We start from the raw sequence: 20168 nt of genomic DNA, 5'->3' as shown, positions 1-20168 counted from the left end.
AACAATCACACCCCCTTATCCCACCATCTAGATCCTTGAGAAATGCACAGGGGAAACTGAGGCACCCACACTGTATTCAGAGAAAACATTAAGAACAGCCCCACTTTGTAACACCTGTATACAACTAGTTATACACTTTAAAGGGGTGTAAAATAGTCAAGTATTGTGCTAAACAAAATGATACTCCAAACTGACCACCAAATTTAAGTTGCATGTTTTTCCCCTCAGGTGTGGGCTCTGGGGTTGGGCTGGGGATGAGGGGTTCACAGTGCAGGAGGGTGCTCAGGGCTGGGGGTGCAGGGACTGGGATGGGGCAGGGCTGGGGATAAGGAACTTGGGATGCAGAGAGGCTGCCCCAGGGCTAGGGCCAGAGAGGACCCCCCTCCCGGTTACCGGCAGCCGCAAGCTCCAGAGGAGGGACCCATCGTCCCCACCTCCCGCAGCACACTCACTCTGCGCCACAGTCACTGCACATGCTCCTAGGGACTCTCTCAGGTCCAGAAAGCCCACTCGCCTTCCCTGTGGTGGGTACCGGGTGTCACGGAGTCCCTGGGCGATGCTCTGGAACTGCTCCCCACCAAGCCAGGCAGGACTTTGGGGAGCCTCCTCTCCCTCGGAGCAGACTTTTTCTGGGCAAGAAGCTCACACGGCTTCACCTTCCTGGGTCTCTCCTTGGAGCATTCAGCATCCTCTGCCCCTCTGTGCGCTTCCCACAGCGAGCCCGCCCAGGTGGGGTCCTGGGGAAGCCAGAGGGTCCCGCCCCCCCACTTTGCAGTCAGACGTGACTCTCAGCCAGCCAGTAACACAGAGATTTATTCGATGACAGGAACAGGGTGTAAAACAGAGCTTGTAGGTACAGTGAAGCGGACCCCTAGGCCGGGTCCATTCTGGGGGCAGTGAGCCAGACCCCCCTTGTCTGCACTTCACGCCTGGTCCCCAGCCAGCTCCAGACTCCCAAACCCCCTCCAGCCCCCACTCCTCTCTGCTCACCTGATCTCTTTGTCTCCAACACCTTCAGCTGGCACCTTTGCAGGGGAGGGGCTCAGGCAATCAGTTGCCTGGAGACAGGGTTTCGGACATTCTCTGTGCAGACACCATCACACTGCCCCTCTTGATTTACAACAATCACACCCCCTTATCCCACCATCTAGAGCCTTAAGAAATGCATTGGGGAAACTGAGGCACACAGACAGTATTCAGAGAAAACATTAAGCACATTCCCACTTCGTAACACCTGTATACGACCAGTTACATACTTTGAAGGGGTGTAAAATAGTCAAGTATCGTGCTAAACAAAATGATACTCCAAACTGACCACCAAATTTAAGTTGCATGTTTTTCCCCTCAGGTGAGGGTTCTGGGGTGGGGCTGGGGATGAGAGGTTCACAGTGCAGGAGTGTGCTCGGTGCTGGGAGTGCAGGCTTTGGGGTGGGGCAGGGCTGAGGATGAGGAACTTGGGGTGCAGACAGGCTGCCCCAGGGCTAGGGCCAGAGAGGACTCCCCATCACCACCACTGGCAGCAGCAAGCTCCAGGGGAGGGACCCCTCCTCTGCCCCTCTGCCCCCACAGCACACTCACTCTGCACCACAGTCACTGCACATGCTCGTAGGGCCCCTCTCAGGTCCAGAAAGCTCACTCACCTCCTCTATGATGGGTACTGGATGGGGGGGTTGCCATCACAGGTGGCCTTCCATGTTGCTGCCCCTCACCATAACTTCACTGTGGATGGGGGATGGGGCTGCCCCTTCCCCAGCATGGGGCAGGGGCAGGGGCAGGGGCGGGGGCGGAATCATAGGGTCAAACACTCACAGAAGCCCCAGCAGCTGCTAAGGTGAGTGAAGTCCGTCTCCTGGCCGGAAGTCCCCTTCGTGTCTCCTCCAGGTAGCGGGAGAGGAGGGCTGCCAAAAATGGCAGGGTCCCCTCCCTCCTGAGGTGCTACAGCAGCTAGCACTGCTCTTATGCTGTAGCCCTTAGGCGGCGGCAGCAGCAGCAGCAAGGGAGAGAGATGCGTGCTGCGCACTCTTTACGTTCAGGCAGGGAAGCTCCGGGGTGGAGGGGGGGAAGATGCCATTTCTGGGGGATTGTTCCCAAGCTGCAATACTTTGTGTTCAAACATCTACCAGCTTCCTTGGTGAAAAATAACACCAGGTTTCTTTGCAATATACAAGAAAGAAGGAGTTCTTCTTCGAGTGATTGCTCATATGCATTCCAGTTAGGTGTGCGCACGCCGTGTGCACGTTCGTCGGAAGATTTTTACCCAAGCAACACTCGGTGGGTCGGATGGGTGCCCCCTGGAGTGGCGCCGCTATGGCGCCAGATATATACCACTGCTGACCCACCCGCCCCTCAGTTCCTTCTTACTGCCCGTGTCGGTCGTTGGAACAGTGGAGCGCGGCTTAGCTGACCTCCACTTCCCTAGCTACTCGTAGTTTCTCTCGTTAATTCTTGTATATATAGTTCAGATTTATATAGTTGTAGTTAACTTTATTCGTTTGTAGTATAGTTAGTGTATATAGTTCATACTATATATATGAATGGGTCACAACCTTAGCCCAACCGAAGGCACTGAAACAAACTCAAATGATGCTTCAGCTTCCTCCCTCAGCATCACAAGACCAACACAAAGAAAACTCCCGAGGAACGGAGCTCTGAGCATTGCCAGGTTGTGAGTTCCGTGCCCTCAGGAAGCAGCCAAAATGCTCGAACCCCCACCCGCTTCTCTTGGACCGCTGGCAACATGGTGTTTGCACAGGAGTCGCAAGCCCGTCTTTCCTGTCTTTGTCTATCCCGGCCCCTTCCCCCCAAATGCTTTCATCGGACGCTGGAGGGACCTAAGGACCTGCAGGTTCCCGCACCCACCTCCTAAAGCAAACAGTCCTTCTCTTCTCTGACATTCCTGGAGCCGCACATCCTTGGAAGAGTTTTACCCCAGGGGGTTCTGATTCCCTGCGAAAAGATGTGTCTGGTGGCTGGCGGGGAACTGTCTTCTCTGCCCCCTCTTTGGGCGCTGAGAAGCTTTTTCTGAGAAACAGCACCTCCTCCTGCTGGGAGAATCCTAAATTCCACCCTCCCACCCAGGTTTCTCTGAGCAGCTGCTAGATGATTTTCCCACTTCTCTGGTCTAGACACCAGCATCTAACTAGCCTTGGAACGGGCCCTGTTTGCTAGCTGGAGAGCGAAGGAACCAGGAAAGAAGGCAAATGTCAGGAAACGAATCTCAGCACGCAAAGAAACTTCCTTCGCTCTTCTTTTGCACTGTCTGTGCCTTTGCTACCCCATGAGGCCTAGCCCGACTAGCTCAGTCTGTAGAGCATGAGACTTTTAATCTCAGGGTCGTGGGTTCAAGCCCCACGTTGGGCGTTGCATCTTGCACTCTTCGACATCACTCTCTCCCTTAGAGTCTCAGAGCATAACAGAATCCACTCTTTGTCCTCTCAACCAGCTGAGGCGGTCTCGGACCTTTAGTACATCATGAAGACAAGACACATTGACAATTCCATGGTCCTAAGAGAGTTGAGTCTCTTCTAGCCCAGGCAAGAGAGGGAAAAAATAACCTTTCAGAAGCTGATTGCCCCCCTCCCCCTGAGCAGCCATCTAGAGCTTCTCTACTTATTTCTATATCTTCGCCAGCGCTCAGTAGTTGAGATAACTGCTTCTTTCTCAAATCCTCCACCAGCCCTCTTCATTGGGATGGAGATTGCTTAAGGCTGACGATTCCACCACATCTTATTCATCCCTCATACATTTCTGTAAGCCCATGGAGAGTAAAACAAGATAGCAACAAAACTGTTTTTAAAAAAAAAAAAAGACATGGCCTCAATGTATAACAATACTGGAAATTGTCTTAATATGTTTTCCGTTTCTTTTTCATATCAGTGCTAAAAATAGGAAGGGAACCGTAAGGAAACGAAGAGCTCAGAGCTTGTGTTAACCTCCTTTGAAGATGAACGAATGGCCTCAGTTGGACAGAAAGTAGGCCTAGAAAGTTATGCCCAACCCCCCCAACTGTCATCTCCCTGGTGCTCTAGTGGTTAGAATTTGGTGGTTTCACCGCCACGGCCTGGGTTTGATTCCCGGTCAGGGAGTTATCCTCTTCAACAAAAGTCTACCTTGCCTTCCTCGCTTGGAGTTTAACCAGAAGAACGCAACTTCCTGGCCTCCTTCAGAATGCTCGGAAACTCCTTAGAGGCCATGGGGAAAGCAAAGCTTCCAACTACTACAATATGGCTATCTGCCCCTTAAAGCCCAGCCTCTGCACCCTTTTACACAAATACACTTACTTGTGCAAACAATTTAGTTTTTCCTTCTTACCGAGCCTAACCTAAATTAGAACAACATTGCACTTTGACCCAAGATCTTTTTCTTTTCTTTTCACTTTTCTTGGTGAAACCAAACCAAACCAAACAATCATTTTGGGTCCACCAAAATATTTCACTAAATATAATATTCATCCAAAAACCTTTCACCCAGCGCTATATACAAGTCTTTGGAAGTAACACCCCGGAGAAAGATCATTAAGCTTTTCCATTCCTAAGATCTAGCCGCTGAAGGCTTCTGAGCATGGGCTATGGGCCTTTCACCTCTAGGCCAGTGGTTACCCTCTTGCTCAGGTGGCTACTGATGAAAGGCAACGTGGTTTAGTGGCAGATCCATTTCAGCCTCCCCCTTCCAATGTCTACAGGAGGGTGTTTGTTTCGCAGTGCATCTAAGAATCAAATCAATTCTCTTGAAACCTCAACCTGGAATCAAGGTGATTGTAGGTCAAGGAAGGAAGGTTTTGTTCATCCTGTTCTAGTAAATGCTCAAAGTTGCAATGCTTCTTGGAGCTTCCAGACACATTGGCCAGAATTTTCAGAAGGTCTCACACCCACCGCTAGGGCCAGATTTGCAGAAGAACTAGGCTCCCAGTTAGGCACTAAAATCTTTAGCCAGATTGTCAAAAAGGCTCAACCTATTTTTCCAAAAGATGAGTTATTTTGGAAAAAAGCTTGTAAAGATTGTGGGTGCTGGTTACTTGTCTATGTGACCCACACTGCTGGAGTTGGAGGTTCACCATTGTTTTCTCAGAATGCGGTGTCTGTAGTCTGCCTCAGTTCTGGTGTCCATCTTTTATTCTCCTAATAAATCAGCAGGGAGACTAAAACAACATCGGACTCACAGGGCTCCCGGAAACCTGCCAATTTGGCTCACGGTGAAGGTGTATACAAATCATCTGTGCTGTAGAAGGGCTCTGGGAGTTGAAAGAGTTGTGAATTTAACCCTCTAGGTTTCGGGCCTAATCTGAAACTCTTTCAAAACCAATTCCTTAAATAGACCATAGTTTGAAGCATCAGCAATAGGCATCTTACTGAATATATCCAGAGCTTTCCCAGCCAATTTGGCAACCAAGGGAAGTTGTCATCTTCCCTTTCCCGAATAAGCACTTTGTCTGTCCTCCGGGCAACACGCTTAAAAATCACTACCAGTGTCTCAAAGCAATCAGCTGTGCACATATCCTGCTCGACTACGCCACTGTGATGGGTTCGGTCACAGAGATCCCCTTGGGACTGAAATTACTTCCGAGCCCGTTTTCCCTGCCAGCTTGGGACTCCAGAACCCTGCCTTGTTGAGCCAGACACCCTAGCCTGCTGCAACACAGACCCAGGCTCTGGGCCACACTCCCAAAGCTGCAGACTTTAACTCAAAACAGCTCAGCACCTGTCTCCAGCACCCAGCTCCCAGTGGGATCCAAAACCCCAAATAAATCCCTTGTACTCTCTATAAAGCTTATACAGGGTAAATTCCTAAATTCTTCACCCTCTAGATCACTGATAGAGAGAGATGCACAGCTGTTTGCTCCCCCAGGGATTAATCACTTCCTCTGGGTTTATTAATAAACAAAAAATCATTTTTATTAAGGTTAAAAAGTAGGAGTGAAGTGATTTCAAGTAATAACAGACAGAACAAAGGAAGTCACCAAGCAAACTAAAACAAAACACGCAAGCCTAAGCCTAATACATTAAGAAACTGATTCCAGGGAATAGCTCACCCTCAGAGGTGTTCCAATCAGCTTCTTTCACAGACTAGACTCCTGCCTAGTCTGGGCCCAATCCTTTCCCCTGCTTCGGTCTTTGTTACTTCCAGCAGACATCTTAGGTTTTCTCATGACTGGCAGGGTTTTCTCATGACTGGCAGCCCCTTTGTCCTGCTTCACCCCCTTTTATAGCTTTGGCATAAGGCGGGAATCTTTTGTCTCTCTGGGTCCTCACCCTTCCTTCTAAATGGAAAAATACCAGATTTAAGATGGATTCCACTATCGTGGTCTCTGTAAGACCCCCTAGTTTCCATTCTTCCTGGGTTGGCCCACACGTACACAGGAAGGTTTGCAGGTCAATAAACCATTTACAACCAATTGTCAATGGGAGCCGTCAAGGTTTTAAACCGCCATTAGTGGCCCACGCTTTGCACAATTACAATAGGACCTCAGAGTTAGACTTCATATTTCCAGCTTCAGAGACAAGAATGAGACATGCATACAAATAGGAGGCATATATTCAGTAGGTTAGAACCTTTGTTATGATACCTTACAAGAGACCTTTTGCATCAAGCATATTCCACTTACATCATACTCACACTTATAAGCATCTTTTCATAAAACGTATGGAGTGCAACGTCACGGGTGCCCTACCTACCCTGCTTTCGCTGCTTCCTGATGGCACAGAATTGACAACAAAGAGCCAGGCTAGGAGGCTTCTAAAACCGAGAGAGCTGTTCTATCGCGTCCACATCCTCTCAGGAGGTGTCAAACCCCCTCTCTCCGTTTCCATCCCCCAAATCCTATCAGCTCAATGAGTTTTGTCCCTGGAAGAGCCTCGAGGAGGCAGAAGAAGCGGAGAGGATTGCGTTGGGGTAACTAAAACAGAGACAAGTTGTTCCTCTTGGGATTTTGGTGTGTTTCCCTGGTGATCCTGACGGAGGAACGGGAAGCATAATTCCATTTTTTTCAATGCCTCGGATTGGGTTCAGCTGGTGAACTCTCTGCTCTTGTTCTCACAGGGGAATGGAGACTGGACCGGTTTCCCAATTTGGACAGAAAGTGGCTTGCCAAAGCCGAGGAGAGCCTGCTTCCTGCCTGCACCGAGTTGACAAACTGGGGAAGCCAAAGCTGAGAGACCCGTAGACGAAGTCAGAGTGCTATCTGCTCACATGGAGGAGCACAAGCCCTCCCTGGGTTTCTCTGCCCAAATTATAATCAGTTGAGTGATTTTCCTGGACGAGCCTCTAGGTAGGCAGAAGAAGAAGTGAAGAGGGTTGCGATGGGGTAAATGAAAACCGAGGACTCTTCCTCTTGAGATGTCTCTGTCTTGCTCTTGTGATTCTGATGGATGAACCTAAAGCGTCATTTGAGCGTGTTTCAGTGCTTTTCCTCAGGCTCAGGTTGTGATGCTGAGCACAGGGGTTCCTTCACTCGCTCTGCTTGGACCCTCTGTAATGGGGAACGGACCAGCTTTCGAAAGAGCCTAGTGGAGCTGAACGAAAACAGCAGTAAACATCCAGGTTCACCCTAGATTAATCTTTTGTCCCCAATTTTCTTGGGGAAACAAAACAAAAACAAGGTTTTCTTAAGAACTCAACACCCATTCAGGCTCCAAACTCTTTTGCAAGATTTCCAGAAGGGCTCAACACCCTGAGTGCTGAGCTAGTTTGGGAAAAAAACCCAAACAAGGCCGGTACCGATTGTGAGTGCTGGCTGCTTGACTCTGTGGCCCACCGTGCGAGAGTTTGAGGTTCTCATTAAGCTAAGTGTCTCTATTCTGCCTCTGTCCTAGTGTCCATCTAATAAGTGAGGGGGGAGATTAGAACACCTCAGAAGGCACAGGGTTGTAGGAAACCTGAAACTTTAGATGAGGGTGATGGTGTCTAAAAACCAGATGTGATGTAGGTGTTGAACGAGAGATGCTGTCTTGGCCTCCTTGAGCGGCTCATACAATATTGAAGAAAAGGAGGGTTGAGAGAGTTGCTTTTTTTTCCAGTGTCAGGATGGCCGAGTGGTCTAAGGCGCCAGACTTAAGGCACTGTCTTTCCCACAACTGGGGCTTCTGGTCTCCTGCAGGAGGCGTGGGTTCAAATCCCACTCCTGACACAGCCTCTTGATTCCACCTCAAGAGGTGGCCTGGTTTCAATTGCCCTTGTAACATATTGGAAGAGCCCTTGTTTTGGAGCTTTCTTAGAGTAGCGGCAAGAGAAGTTAGAGGGAATCGTAAATACCTTCGGAATCCATGCGCTCAAGGCACCTAGTTGGATAAATTCCAGTTTATTCCCCACCAGAAAGTTGGCATTGCTTGATCTTGGGCAGGTATGGGTGTCAAACATATACAGGTGGAGGAAGAAGGGAGCAGTACAGTAGACACTGATAAAGGGAAGGTAAGACTCTTAGTCTCAGGGTTTGGGCTTGAGCCCTAAACTGGGTGCTCTACGTACTCTGGTTTGGCTGCTTCATGAGGGCACAGAATTGACAACATAGGGAGCAGAGACAGGAGGCAGCTACAACCAAGAGCCCTGTTAGATTGTGTCAACATCCTATCAGGAGGTCTCAAAGGTCCATTCCCCTCAGGGGTTAAGAGCTGGAACCCCTGTGCTCAGGGTCACAACCTTAGCCCAACCGAAGGCACTGAAACAAACTCAAATGATGCTTCAGCTTCCTCCCTCAGCATCACAAGACCAACACAAAGAAAACTCCCGAGGAACGGGGCTCTGAGCATTGCCAGGTTGTGAGTTCCGTGTCCTCAGGAAGCAGCCAAAATGCTCGAACCCCCACCCGCTTCTCTTGGACCGCTGGCAACATGGTGTTTGCACAGGAGTCGCAAGCCCGTCTTTCCTGTCTTTGTCGATCCCGGCCCCTTCCCCCCAAATGCTTTCATCGGATGCTGGAGGGACCTAAGGACCTGCAGGTTCCCGCACCCACCTCCTAAAGCAAACAGTCCTTCCCTTCTCTGACATTCCTGGAGCCGCACATCCTTGGAAGAGTTTTACCCCAGGGGGTTCTGATTCCCTGCGAAAAGATGTGTCTGGTGGCTGGCGGGGAACTGTCTTCTCTGCCCCCTCTTTGGGCGCTGAGAAGCTTTTTCTGAGAAACAGCACCTCCTCCTGCTGGGAGAATCCTAAATTCCACCCTCCCACCCAGGTTTCTCTGAGCAGCTGCTAGATGATTTTCCCACTTCTCTGGTCTAGACACCAGCATCTAACTAGCCTTGGAACGGGCCCTGTTTGCTAGCTGGAGAGCGAAGGAACCAGGAAAGAAGGCAAATGTCAGGAAACGAATCTCAGCACGCAAAGAAACTTCCTTCGCTCTTCTTTTGCACTGTCTGTGCCTTTGCTACCCCTTGAGACCTAGCCCGAGTAGCTCAGTCGGTAGAGCATGAGACTTTTAATGTCAGGGTCGTGGGTTCAAGCCCCACGTTGGGCATTGCATCTTGCACTCTTTGACATCACTCTCTCCCTTAGAGTCTCAGAGCATAACAGAATCCACTCTTTGTCCTCTCAACCAGCTGAGGCGGTCTCGGACCTTTAGTACATCATGAAGACAAGACACATTGACAATTCTATGGTCCTAAGAGAGTTGAGTCTCTTCTAGCCCAGGCAAGAGAGGGAAAAAATAACCTTTCAGAAGCTCTTTCAGAAGCTGATTGCCCCCCTCCCCCTGAGCAGCCATCTAGAGCTTCTCTACTTATTTCTATATCTTCGCCAGCGCTCAGTAGTTGAGATAACTGCTTCTTTCTCAAATCCTCCACCAGCCCTCTTCATTGGGATGGAGATTGCTTAAGGCTGACGATTCCACCACATCTTATTCATCCCTCATACATTTCTGTAAGCCCATGGAGAGTAAAACAAGATAGCAACAAAACTGTTTTTTTTTTTTAAAAAAAGTCATGGCCTCAATGTATAACAATACTGGAAATTGTCTTAATATGTTTTCTGTTTCTTTTTCATATCAGTGCTAAAAATAGGAAGGGAACCGTAAGGAAACGAAGAGCTCAGAGCTTGTGTTAACCTCCTTTGAAGACGAACGAATGGCCTCAGTTGGACAGAAAGTAGGCCTAGAAAGTTATGCCCAACCCCCCCAACTGTCATCTCCCTGGTGGTCTAGTGGTTAGGATTTGGCGCTTTCACCACCACGGCCTGGGTTCGATTCCCGGTCAGGGAGTTATCTTCTTCAACAAAAGTCTACCTTGCCTTCCTCGCTTGGAGTTCAACCAGAAGAATGCAACTTCCTGGCCTCCTTCAGAATGCTCAGAAACTCTTTAGAGGCCATGGGGAAAGCAAAGCTTCCAACTACTACAATATGGCTATCTGCCCCTTAAAGCCCAGCCTCTGCACCCTTTTACACAAATACACTTACTTGTGCAAACAATTTAGTTTTTCCTTCTTACCGAGCCTAACCTAAATTAGAACAACATTGCACTTTGACCCAAGATCTTTTTCTTTTCTTTTCACTTTTCTTGGTGAAACCAAACCAAACCAAACAATCATTTTGGGTCCACCAAAATATTTCACTAAATATAATATTCATCCAAAAACCTTTCACCCAGCGCTATATACAAGTCTTTGGAAGTAACACCCCGGAGAAAGATCATTAAGCTTTTCCATTCCTAAGATCTAGCTGCTGAAGGCTTCTGAGCATGGGCTATGGGCCTTTCACCTCTAGGCCAGTGGTTACCCTCTTGCTCAGGTGGCTACTGATGAAAGGCAACGTGGTTTAGTGGCAGATCCATTTCAGCCTCCCCCTTCCAATGTCTACAGGAGGGTGTTTGTTTCGCAGTGCATCTAAGAATCAAATCAATTCTCTTGAAACCTCAACCTGGAATCAAGGTGATTGTAGGTCAAGGAAGGAAGGTTTTGTTCATCCTGTTCTAGTAAATGCTCAAAGTTGCGATGCTTCTTGAAGCTTCCAGACACATTGACCAGAATTTTCAGAAGGTCTCACACCCACCGCTAGGGCCAGATTTGCAGAAGAACTAGGCTCCCAGTTAGGCACTAAAATCTTTAGCCAGATTGTCAAAAAGGCTCAACCTATTTTTCCAAAAGATGAGTTATTTTGGAAAAAAGCTTGTAAAGATTGTGGGTGCTGGTTACTTGTCTATGTGGCCCACACTGCTGGAGTTGGAGGTTCACCATTGTTTTCTCAGAATGCAGTGTCCGTAGTCTGCCTCAGTTCTGGTGTCCATCTTTTATTCTCCTAATAAATCAGCAGGGAGACTAAAACAACATCGGACTCACAGGGCTCCCGGAAACCTGCCAATTTGGCTCACGGTGAAGGTGTATACAAATCATCTGTGCTGTAGAAGGGCTCTGGGAGTTGAAAGAGTTGTGAATTTAACCCTCTAGCGAGATGGCCCTCTTCTGCTTCCCAAAGGCTTTGGCTGCAGTAACAGCCCTGGGAAAAGCCCTGGCCCTCCTCACCTGCCCTTGCCCAGCACAACGCCTTTTCGGGCCTACACAGCTCCTCACACAACACCCGCCTGGGACCTTACCCTCACCTACCAGCTCAGCAGCACCTTTTTTCCTCTCAAAACCTCCTCTTGCCACCCTCCCCCTTCCACACTTCACACTCACCTCATCGTAAACTCACCCATGGCCCCTTTGGCTTCTCAAGCGCCTCTGGAGGGACGCAGCTTCCCAGGCATGCAGATCCTTCCCTTCAACGTACACTGGATGGACATTCGAAACACAGCCCTTTCCAGTAGGTAATGTGTTGCTTTTGGACCCTGACGCCCAGCAAGAAGTCCTGGTACTCTTTTTCTGACCAATGGACCCCACTGACTTGCCTTTACCAAGCAGAAACTAAGGACCGGCTGATGGCTCTCTTTGCAAATGGACGCCATCAGACTGAGCCACGAGGCATGCTGCAGGATAGCCCCTCCCCACCAAAAAGCAATGCCATGACCCGGATTTGAACCTAGGCTGCTGCGGCCAGAGCGCAGAACACTAACCACTATACGATCATGGCCAGGCGCTGAGGGTGCAGGCAGCAACCCAGTGGAAAATGCTCAGCTCTGTGCTCTCGGGGCAGCCACCTACCTCACCAGCATCACAGGTATTTCTCAAGTTTCCCCATTACAGTCACAAGTAAAATGCTGAGCAAAGGAAAAAAGACAGGAAGCCAATCCCATGCCTGTCCCTTTTTCTGTCTTCCTCCACCCCTGGACCAAGTCCCTCCCCCTTTGTCTGGGCCATTGTCCTCATGCCCCTGGCCAGCCTATTTCCCTTTGCATTTTTCCGTGGAGAGGAATGTTTATGAGTTTGTACCCAATTTTTTAAGGCTTTGCTTTGGCAAGGCTGTTGCCTGCTGTGAGAAAAACAGAAGGGGGCTACCTGAACTGGTGTCACTGGCTGAAGCTTATCTATAGTATATGAAAAAAGCTCAGAGCTCTGAAAATGGTTTATTTACTTTAAGATTCTCATGTTAGTGAGATTGTTTCCTAGCTAGCAGGGGACTGTTTTGTGATGTGCATTCTACTGGCTCTTTGGTTTTGTATGTTTTTGGGAGGAACGGTGGAGGAGAGTATCACGGTTGAAGAGCAGCAAAGAAATGCGTTGTTGTTTGTGTTAACGTTTGGTTTTTCCTAAAAGTGTCTGGTTTGGAGTCATTGGTAACTCTTCGGTTAGTTATTGGTAACGGCTTCTTATTGGGCCCCTGAGTTGAAAAGCTGCTCTTGCAGATTTTAGTTTGTCATTGTTGGAAGGTCAGTTCAAGAGCTGCTTTCTTAGTCTAGTCCGTGAGGGCTCTTCCGCCGCCCTCCTTAATATACCTTCCAGAAGGTGATTGCATGGTTTCCCTCATCTTCCCACAGAAGAGAAATTGTCCATCCCTTTCCTGTTGGGAAAACACCAGTGTTTTAACTTAGGAAATGGTAAACGTTTTGCCCAGATGAGTGCTAGTTCATAGGCGCAGAAGAAGAGGAAGGCTGTGGCCCTTTGAGTCAGATTCCTAGCGTTTCAGGCCAGAAGGAACCAGCCGATCACCTCAGAGGGACTAAGGGGCACCAATGCCCCAAATGGCAAGGAATTGCTTTGATGCAATTGACTGTCTGTTTGAGCTAGTTCTGTGGGAAGGAGCAGAAAAGAGCCTCGGGGCTGTGGAATAGCGCCTGCATAGGCTTTCTTTACCCTGTTTTGCTGTAAGAGTTAACAGTGAGAGATTGGTAGTCCAGGTCAGTGGGTGGCTTTATGGAAATTAGGAGTATAGAGGGGAAACCAGGGAGAGGAAGGCATCTGCAAGACTTGTCTGTCTTTGAACAGAATTGTGTGTTAAGGGTTCTTGCTTCGAAGTCTTCCACTGGAGTCATTTTGGGGAAGTGATTCTCAAGTAGAGTTCCCGAGTTGTGGTGGTTGTTGCGGTTCTGGGAGCTCGTCCTGGTGAGGTCGAAATGGGTGGGCGCAGGGGTGTGCGTGCATAGCAGAATGTGAGTATTGTTTTGGGCTCCTTGGAGCTCAGATCAAAGTGTTGTGTCTGTTCTTATCAGTTTAATCTCTGATACATCCTTGATGTGAGGACTGTATATTAACTTGATTTTTGAAGCAGGGGGGGTTAGAACAGAAGCTTGCTTTGTCTGCCCTATGCATTGATCTGGTATTGCAGTGCTTCCAGGATCGGTGTATCTCCTTTAGAGGAGAACCTTCTGGTTAGAAAAGCAGAAAAGAGTTGAACTGTGATACTTTCTTTAAAGCAAATGTTTTTTGAAGTAGCAGAAAAATCTGGGTGTTTTTCTTTCTTTACAGTTTCTTGGAAGTGTTTTGTGAGTCTATAGATGTGAGAGGTTCTTCTTTGTCTTGCTAGAGAGTTATTTAAGAAGCTGGACTCCTTCTTTCTGCTGTGAGTCTTTTCAACAGTATGAGGGACAAATGCTTTCCAGATTCTGGGTCTGTTGGGGAGATGGGATTTTTTTGTTTGTTTTTTTTTGTATTTTTGGGTGGGGGGGCGGTTGGTAATATTTGAGGTCACGTGTATATCCACAACTGCATGAGTTACACAGACTTCTCCCCACCCGGCCTACGTTCTATGTATCTTGGTTCGTAAGATCAAGACAAGGCACTAGGTGTCGTGCTGCACCCAGCACACAGGGGCCCCAGTCCTGATTTCCCCAAGCCTACTGTAATCTAAATGCTACATAATAACCCTTAGCTTCTCATTGTTGCCATCCTCGCTATTGTAAAATCCACCAAATCATGACAGTGGCTTTCAAATCATGAGGACTCTTTTTTAAAAATATGTAATTTGGGTTCTCTTTATTTCCCTTATGGTTTTCTTAACCAGGCAAGCTAGAAACTTACCTTTCTAGTGTGGCCAGAGCCCCAGAGAGCAGCAGCCCCGGCGCCTGGGGCTGGCAGGCAGCAGGGCTCCTCACTTTAATTTCACCCACCAAGTATCAAGTGTGAACTCCTCAGGCACTAGAACAGCCTTAACATGGAGTCACAGACAGACCCCTTGGGCACCCTGACTCTATCTTGCTACCCAAGGGTAGTAGAAGCTGCTGTAACACGCAAGCTCTGTATGTCCTTTAGGGCTAACCCTAGCCAAACAGCCAGGATCCCTTGCTGCTGCTTAGAAGGTGTGCCGGCTCCCTGAAGTCCAAGCAGCATCGTGGGGAGGGGGGAACAACAGTTTCTTCCTGACAGGGATTTTTATTCCATTCCCCCAGAGCTCAAGCTGATGGGGGCAAGTGTTTGTGCAGGGCTCTGCCTCCTCGGAGGTGTGTGAGGAGGAGCAATCAACCAAGTCTTTTGTCCACGGATGATCCACAGTGGCTTGCCTGATGTCTCAGTCAGGGCCTTCTCTTGTTGGAAAGGAGATGACGCCTCTTCTGGTAAACTACCATTTCACACTTGGTAATGCTTCTCTCCTGACGGGTGGCGTGGCGGCGGCAAGGGGGTTTACAGCTTTAGTGCCAACGCTTATATATCACCTTACAACATGGGCTACGGCTATTAGAGGTGAGAATAATGCATGCAGCAACTCACGAGCTTGTCATAAACTCTAAACACGTTTTTATAAAGCTAATTCCTGTTTTAACAACACTAACAAACAGGTGAGCAAGACTAGTTTCCAGCCATGCGTTTGTCACTTTTCAGTAAGGCCTAGGGGCCTTGGCATGAGCTGGCACCTGGTCTGTCAGTGTCAGAAGAGGATCTTCCCTCTCTTATCCCCGGGTGTCTGTACTGGGAGCAGTACTGTTCAACTTATTCATAAATGATCTGGGGAAAGGGCTAAACAGTGAGGTGGCAAAATTTGCAGATGATACAAAATTGCTCAAGAGAGTTAAGTCCCAGGCAGACTACCAAGAGCCACAAAGAGATCTCACAAAACTGGGTGACGGGACAACCGAATGGCAGATGAACGTCGGTGCTCATAAGTGCAAAGTAATGCACATTGGCAAACATAATCCCAACTATCCCTATAAAACGATGGGGTCTAAATTAGCTGTTACCACATGAGAAAGAGATCTGGAAGTCGTTGTGGATAGTTCTCTGAAAACATCCACTCAATGTGCAGCGGAGCATTGGGAATCATTAAGAAAGGGACAGGTAATAAGACAGAAACTATCATATTGCCTCAATATCAATCCATGGTATGCCCACATCTTGAATACTGCATGCTGATGCGGTCGCCCCAATCTCAAAAACGATATATGGGAATGGGAAAGATTCAGAAACGGACAACAAAGATGATGAGGGGATATGGACCAGCTTCCATCTAAGAAGAGATTCATAAGATTGGGACTTTTCATCTTGGAAAAGAGACGACTAAAGGGGGATACGAGGGAGGTCTGTAAATCTATGACTGGCGTGGACCAAGTAAATAAGGAAGAGTTATATACTCCTTCTCATAACACACGAACCAGGGGTCACCAAACCAAATTAATAGGCAGCAGCTTTAAAACAAACAAAAGGAAGTCTTTCTTCACGCACCACACAGCCAACCTGTGGAACTCTTTGCCAGAGGATGTCGTGAAGGCCAAGACTATAACAGGGTTCAAAAAAGCACAAGATAAATTAATGGAGGATAGGTCCATCTATGGCGCTTTGCCAGCGGTATCCCTAGCTAGGTATCCCTGTTTGCCAGAAGCGGGGCATGGGCGACAGGGGATGGAGCACTTGATGATTCCCTGTTCTGTTCATTCCCTCTGGGGCACCTGGCATTGGCCGCTGTCAGCAGACAGGATACTGGGCTAGGTCTTTAACTTTGATGGGTAGCTGGGAAGACAGTCAATCAGACAGAACCCGTTCGACAAATCTCTTCATTTCCTTGTTATTGCCTGACTCCTTTAATTCATTTCCTTTTCCTTATTTCCCAGCAGACTGACTAGCCACCAGATTTGGGTGCTAGCAGAGGGACCTGACGAGCTCCTTCTTTTCGGCAGTGTTGAACTTGCCAGGGCACAGTCAGATTCTGGATGCTCATCTGAATGTAACGCCTAGCGCTCACCTTTATTTCTGTTTCTTAGCTCTTTTGGGCCATCGATCTTTGGTCTGACCCGTAGGATCCCTGCATTAGGAGAGATGGCTAATTAATGAGCCCATAAACCTTGGAAATCAAATGAAACCTGAAGTCCGTAGAAGACCTCGAAAGGCCCTTGGGGGGTGGAGTGCGAGCTGAGGAAGAGTTCCCTGCACAGCTTACCTCTCCATTCTCGTTTTCCTGTCCTGAGCGCAAAAGCCAGGAAGCAGCTCCGGGTAGGGAGGGGATACCATATGTGTGCAGTGGTTAGACAGGAAACAGCGAGGAACTGGACTCGTATGGAGTGAAACTGTAAGCATCTTCTGTATGCCTGATGACTGCAGGTTTGAGAGAGTTATGTGGGAAGTGGAGGCTTTCGGTGGCTTTCAGAGGAAATGGAATGGAAAGGCAGCCGAAAGTGGAATCCCAGGTTTTTAAACAATCCTCCACTAACACACCAAACAGCTCAGGTCTAGTTACTCATTGAAAATTAGAATAAAGTTACAGCAAGATTTCATCATAAATGAAGTCAAACCCTAAAGATTTCAGAACACAACTGCTATAAGGAGCCACGAGGGAAGCAATACAAATCAACTTTGCCTCAGAGAAAGGCAGTTAAACAATTTCTCTTTTTTAAAGCAGCATAATCTCCCCAAACGGAAGGGCCCTGTTCCCGGAGAAGGGTCCTGGAGAGGGTTTTCCTTGTTGGTGCCGGCCATCCACCTCCCCGAAAGGCGGGAGCTAGGTCGACGGAAGAATTCTTCCGACCAAGGCGCGGACTGATGTAGCCGCGCCGATTTACGTTCCCCGTGCAGACCAGGCCCGAGGGTCGGTGCATGCTGAACAGTTAAGTCAAAACAGCTCCGTCCGTCAGAGGTGTGCAAAAGGGAAAACCCGCTCCTGGGTGACACGGCCACGCCGCCCTAACCCGCAGCGTAGCTAAGGGCATTCGGGGAGGCGGTGGGTGGGCCTCAAGCGACGGAAAGCCCTCCTCCAGCATGGGGTTGTGACAGCCTAGTCTCCGTAGCACAGACAGGGTGGCCACCAAGAGACAGGAACAGACAGCGAAAGCCAAAGCGGCCCCAGGGCAGGGGGCGAGGCTGTCTGTTGGACGAGGAGACCAGGTGGGACAGGCGTTTTGGACAGGCCGTCCTCCCGTCAAAGGAGGAAGAGCCCGAGAAGAAGGGCCGGGCAAGAAGCTACAAGCAGGGAAAGAAGCAGAGCAGGCAGGCAGCTCCCCTTAGAGCCAAAGAAGGCACCGGTCCAAGCCCCCCAAAAGCAGACTAGAGAGCAGATCAGCTGCAAAAGACCAGGGAAAGCCAAGAACACAGAGAGACCCAAGTAAAGTTCCAGAGCTGAGCTTTGCTTACAAGGAGGAACCTGTGACAAAGATACCTAGAAGTACAGGGCCTGTGGAAAAGAGCACTCCCAAAGGCCCAGACTGACAACTGCTTTCCCGAGAGTCTGCTTTGCAGTGCACTAAGCCTAAGCAGCCCACTGTCGGTTTTCTGTTGTTCAAACCAATCGCCAGGGGAGAGCGCGAACGCAGTCCCCCACTACCACAAACTATGCAGTTGAGTTTCCCGCATTTGGGGAAATCGCAGGGGTCAGCACACCCGCAGTGCAATGGATGAGCCTCATCCTGGGAAAACCATCTTTGTGATCATCAATAACCAAACTTCCATACAAACGGACTTCACTAAAATAAGACAGGAGATCTACATCACTCACTTCACCTCTCTACAAAGGAAAAAGGACTGTAAGCTGTCTAAACTCCTACCTGCCACATGGGGCCACAACTGTGATACCCCTAACCCACCGAGCAATATCGTCAATCTATCCAGCCACACACTCAGCCCAGAAGAACAGTCTGTCCTATCTCGGGGACTCTCTTTCTGCCCTGCCACCCCCACCAACATGATACAGTTCTGCGGCGATCTGGAAGCCTACTTTCGCCGTCTCCGACTCAAAGAATACTTCCAGGACAACACTGAACAGCGCACTGATAAACAGTTACCCTCCCACCAACAGCACAAGAAGAAGAACTCCACAGGGACTCCTCCTGAGGGTCAAAATGACAGTCTGGACCTATACATTGAATGCTTCCGCTGACGTGCACAGGCAGAAATTGTGGAAAAACAACATCGCTTGCCTCATAACCTAAGTCGTGCAGAATGCAATGCCATCCACAGCCTCAGAAACCATCCTGACATTATAATCAAAGAGGTTGATAAAGGAGGTGCTGTTGTCATCATGAACAGGTCTGACTACCAAAAGGAGGCCGCCAGACAACTCTCCAATACCAAATTTTACTTCCCTTAGATCCCACTGAGGAATACACTAAGAAACTGCACCATCTACTCAGGACACTCCCTACACTAACACCGGAACAAATCAACATACCCTTAGAACCCCGACCAGGGTTATTCTATCTACTACCCAAGATCCACAAACCCGGAAATCCTGGACGCCCCATCATCTCTGGCATTGGAACTCTCACTGAAGGACTGTCTGGATATGTGGACTCTCTACTCAGACCCTATGTTACCAGCACTCCCAGCTATCTCCGTGACACCACTGATTTCCTGAGGAAACTACAATGCATTGGTGACCTTCCAGAAAACACCATCCTAGCCACTATGGATGTAGAGGCTCTCTACACAAACATCCCACACACTGATGGAATACAAGCTGTCAGGAACAGTATCCCTGATGATGCCACAGCACAACTGGTTGCTGAGCTCTGTGCCTTTATCCTCACACACAACTATTTCAAATTTAATGACAATATATATCTCCAGATCAGTGGCACCGCTATGGGCACCCGCATAGCCCCACAATATGCCAATATTTTTATGGCCGACCTGGAACAATGCTTCCTCAGCTCCCGTCCACTCACGCCCCTTCTCTACCTATGCTACATTGATGACATCTTCATCATCTGGACCCATGGGAAGGAGACTCTGGAAAAATTCCACCATGATTTCAACAGCTTCCACCCCTCCATCAACCTCAGCCTGGACCTATCTACACGGGAGGTCCACTTCCTAGACACCACGGTGCAAATAAGTGGTGGTCACATTAACACCACCCTATACCGAAAACCTACCGACCACTATGCCTACCTTCATGCCTCCAGCTTCCATCCTGGGCACACCACAAGATCCATTGTCTACAGCCAAGCACTGAGGTACAACCGTATCTGCTCTAACCCCGCAGACAGAGACCAACACCTAGAAAATCTCCACCAAGCATTCTCAAGACTACAGTACCCACACGAGGAAATAAGGAAACAGATCAACAGAGCCAGATGTGTACCCAGAAGCCTCCTACTGCAAGACAAACCCAAGAAAGAAACCAACAGGACTCCACTGGCCATCACATACAGTCCCCAGCTCAAACCCCTCCAACGCATCATCAGGGATCTACAACCCATCCTGGAGAATGATCCCACACTTTCACAGGCCTTGGGTGGCAGGCCAGTCCTCGCCCACAGACAACCTGCCAACCTGAAGCATATTCTCACCAGCAACTGCACACCGCACCATAGTAACTCTAGCTCAGGAACCAACCCATGCAACAAACCTCGATGCCAACTCTGCCCACATATCTACACCAGCAACACCATCACAGGACCTAACCAGATCAGCCACACCATCACCGGTTCATTCACCTGCACGTCCACCAATGTAAT

The 20168-nt window shown here is 48.9% G+C and overlaps 6 non-coding genes across 6 annotated transcripts; 5 read left to right on the top strand and 1 right to left on the bottom strand.

The window, feature by feature from the left end:
- Positions 1–3287: 3287 nt before the first annotated feature.
- On the top strand, positions 3288–3360 carry TRNAK-UUU. Its single transcript has one exon. It is a non-coding gene; the product is annotated as a tRNA-Lys (tRNA).
- A 4653-nt stretch (positions 3361–8013) lies between these two features.
- Positions 8014–8122, top strand: TRNAL-UAA. The gene is made up of 2 exons: positions 8014–8051; positions 8077–8122. It is a non-coding gene; the product is annotated as a tRNA-Leu (tRNA).
- A 1250-nt stretch (positions 8123–9372) lies between these two features.
- TRNAK-UUU lies at positions 9373–9445 on the top strand. The gene has a single exon. It is a non-coding gene; the product is annotated as a tRNA-Lys (tRNA).
- Positions 9446–10111: 666 nt separating this feature from the next.
- Positions 10112–10183, top strand: TRNAE-UUC. The gene has a single exon. It is a non-coding gene; the product is annotated as a tRNA-Glu (tRNA).
- A 3265-nt stretch (positions 10184–13448) lies between these two features.
- Positions 13449–13643, top strand: LOC120393947. The gene has a single exon (XR_005592172.1). It is a non-coding gene; the product is annotated as a U2 spliceosomal RNA (small nuclear RNA).
- Positions 13644–18002: 4359 nt separating this feature from the next.
- LOC120393963 lies at positions 18003–18167 on the bottom strand. The gene has a single exon (XR_005592187.1). It is a non-coding gene; the product is annotated as a U1 spliceosomal RNA (small nuclear RNA).
- Between the last annotated feature and the right edge of the window lie 2001 nt (positions 18168–20168).

Source organism: Mauremys reevesii, unplaced genomic scaffold (assembly GCF_016161935.1).
Source record: "Mauremys reevesii isolate NIE-2019 unplaced genomic scaffold, ASM1616193v1 Contig4, whole genome shotgun sequence".
Taxonomy (NCBI): Eukaryota; Metazoa; Chordata; order Testudines; family Geoemydidae; genus Mauremys; species Mauremys reevesii.
This window is presented reverse-complemented; position numbering and strand designations above follow the sequence as displayed.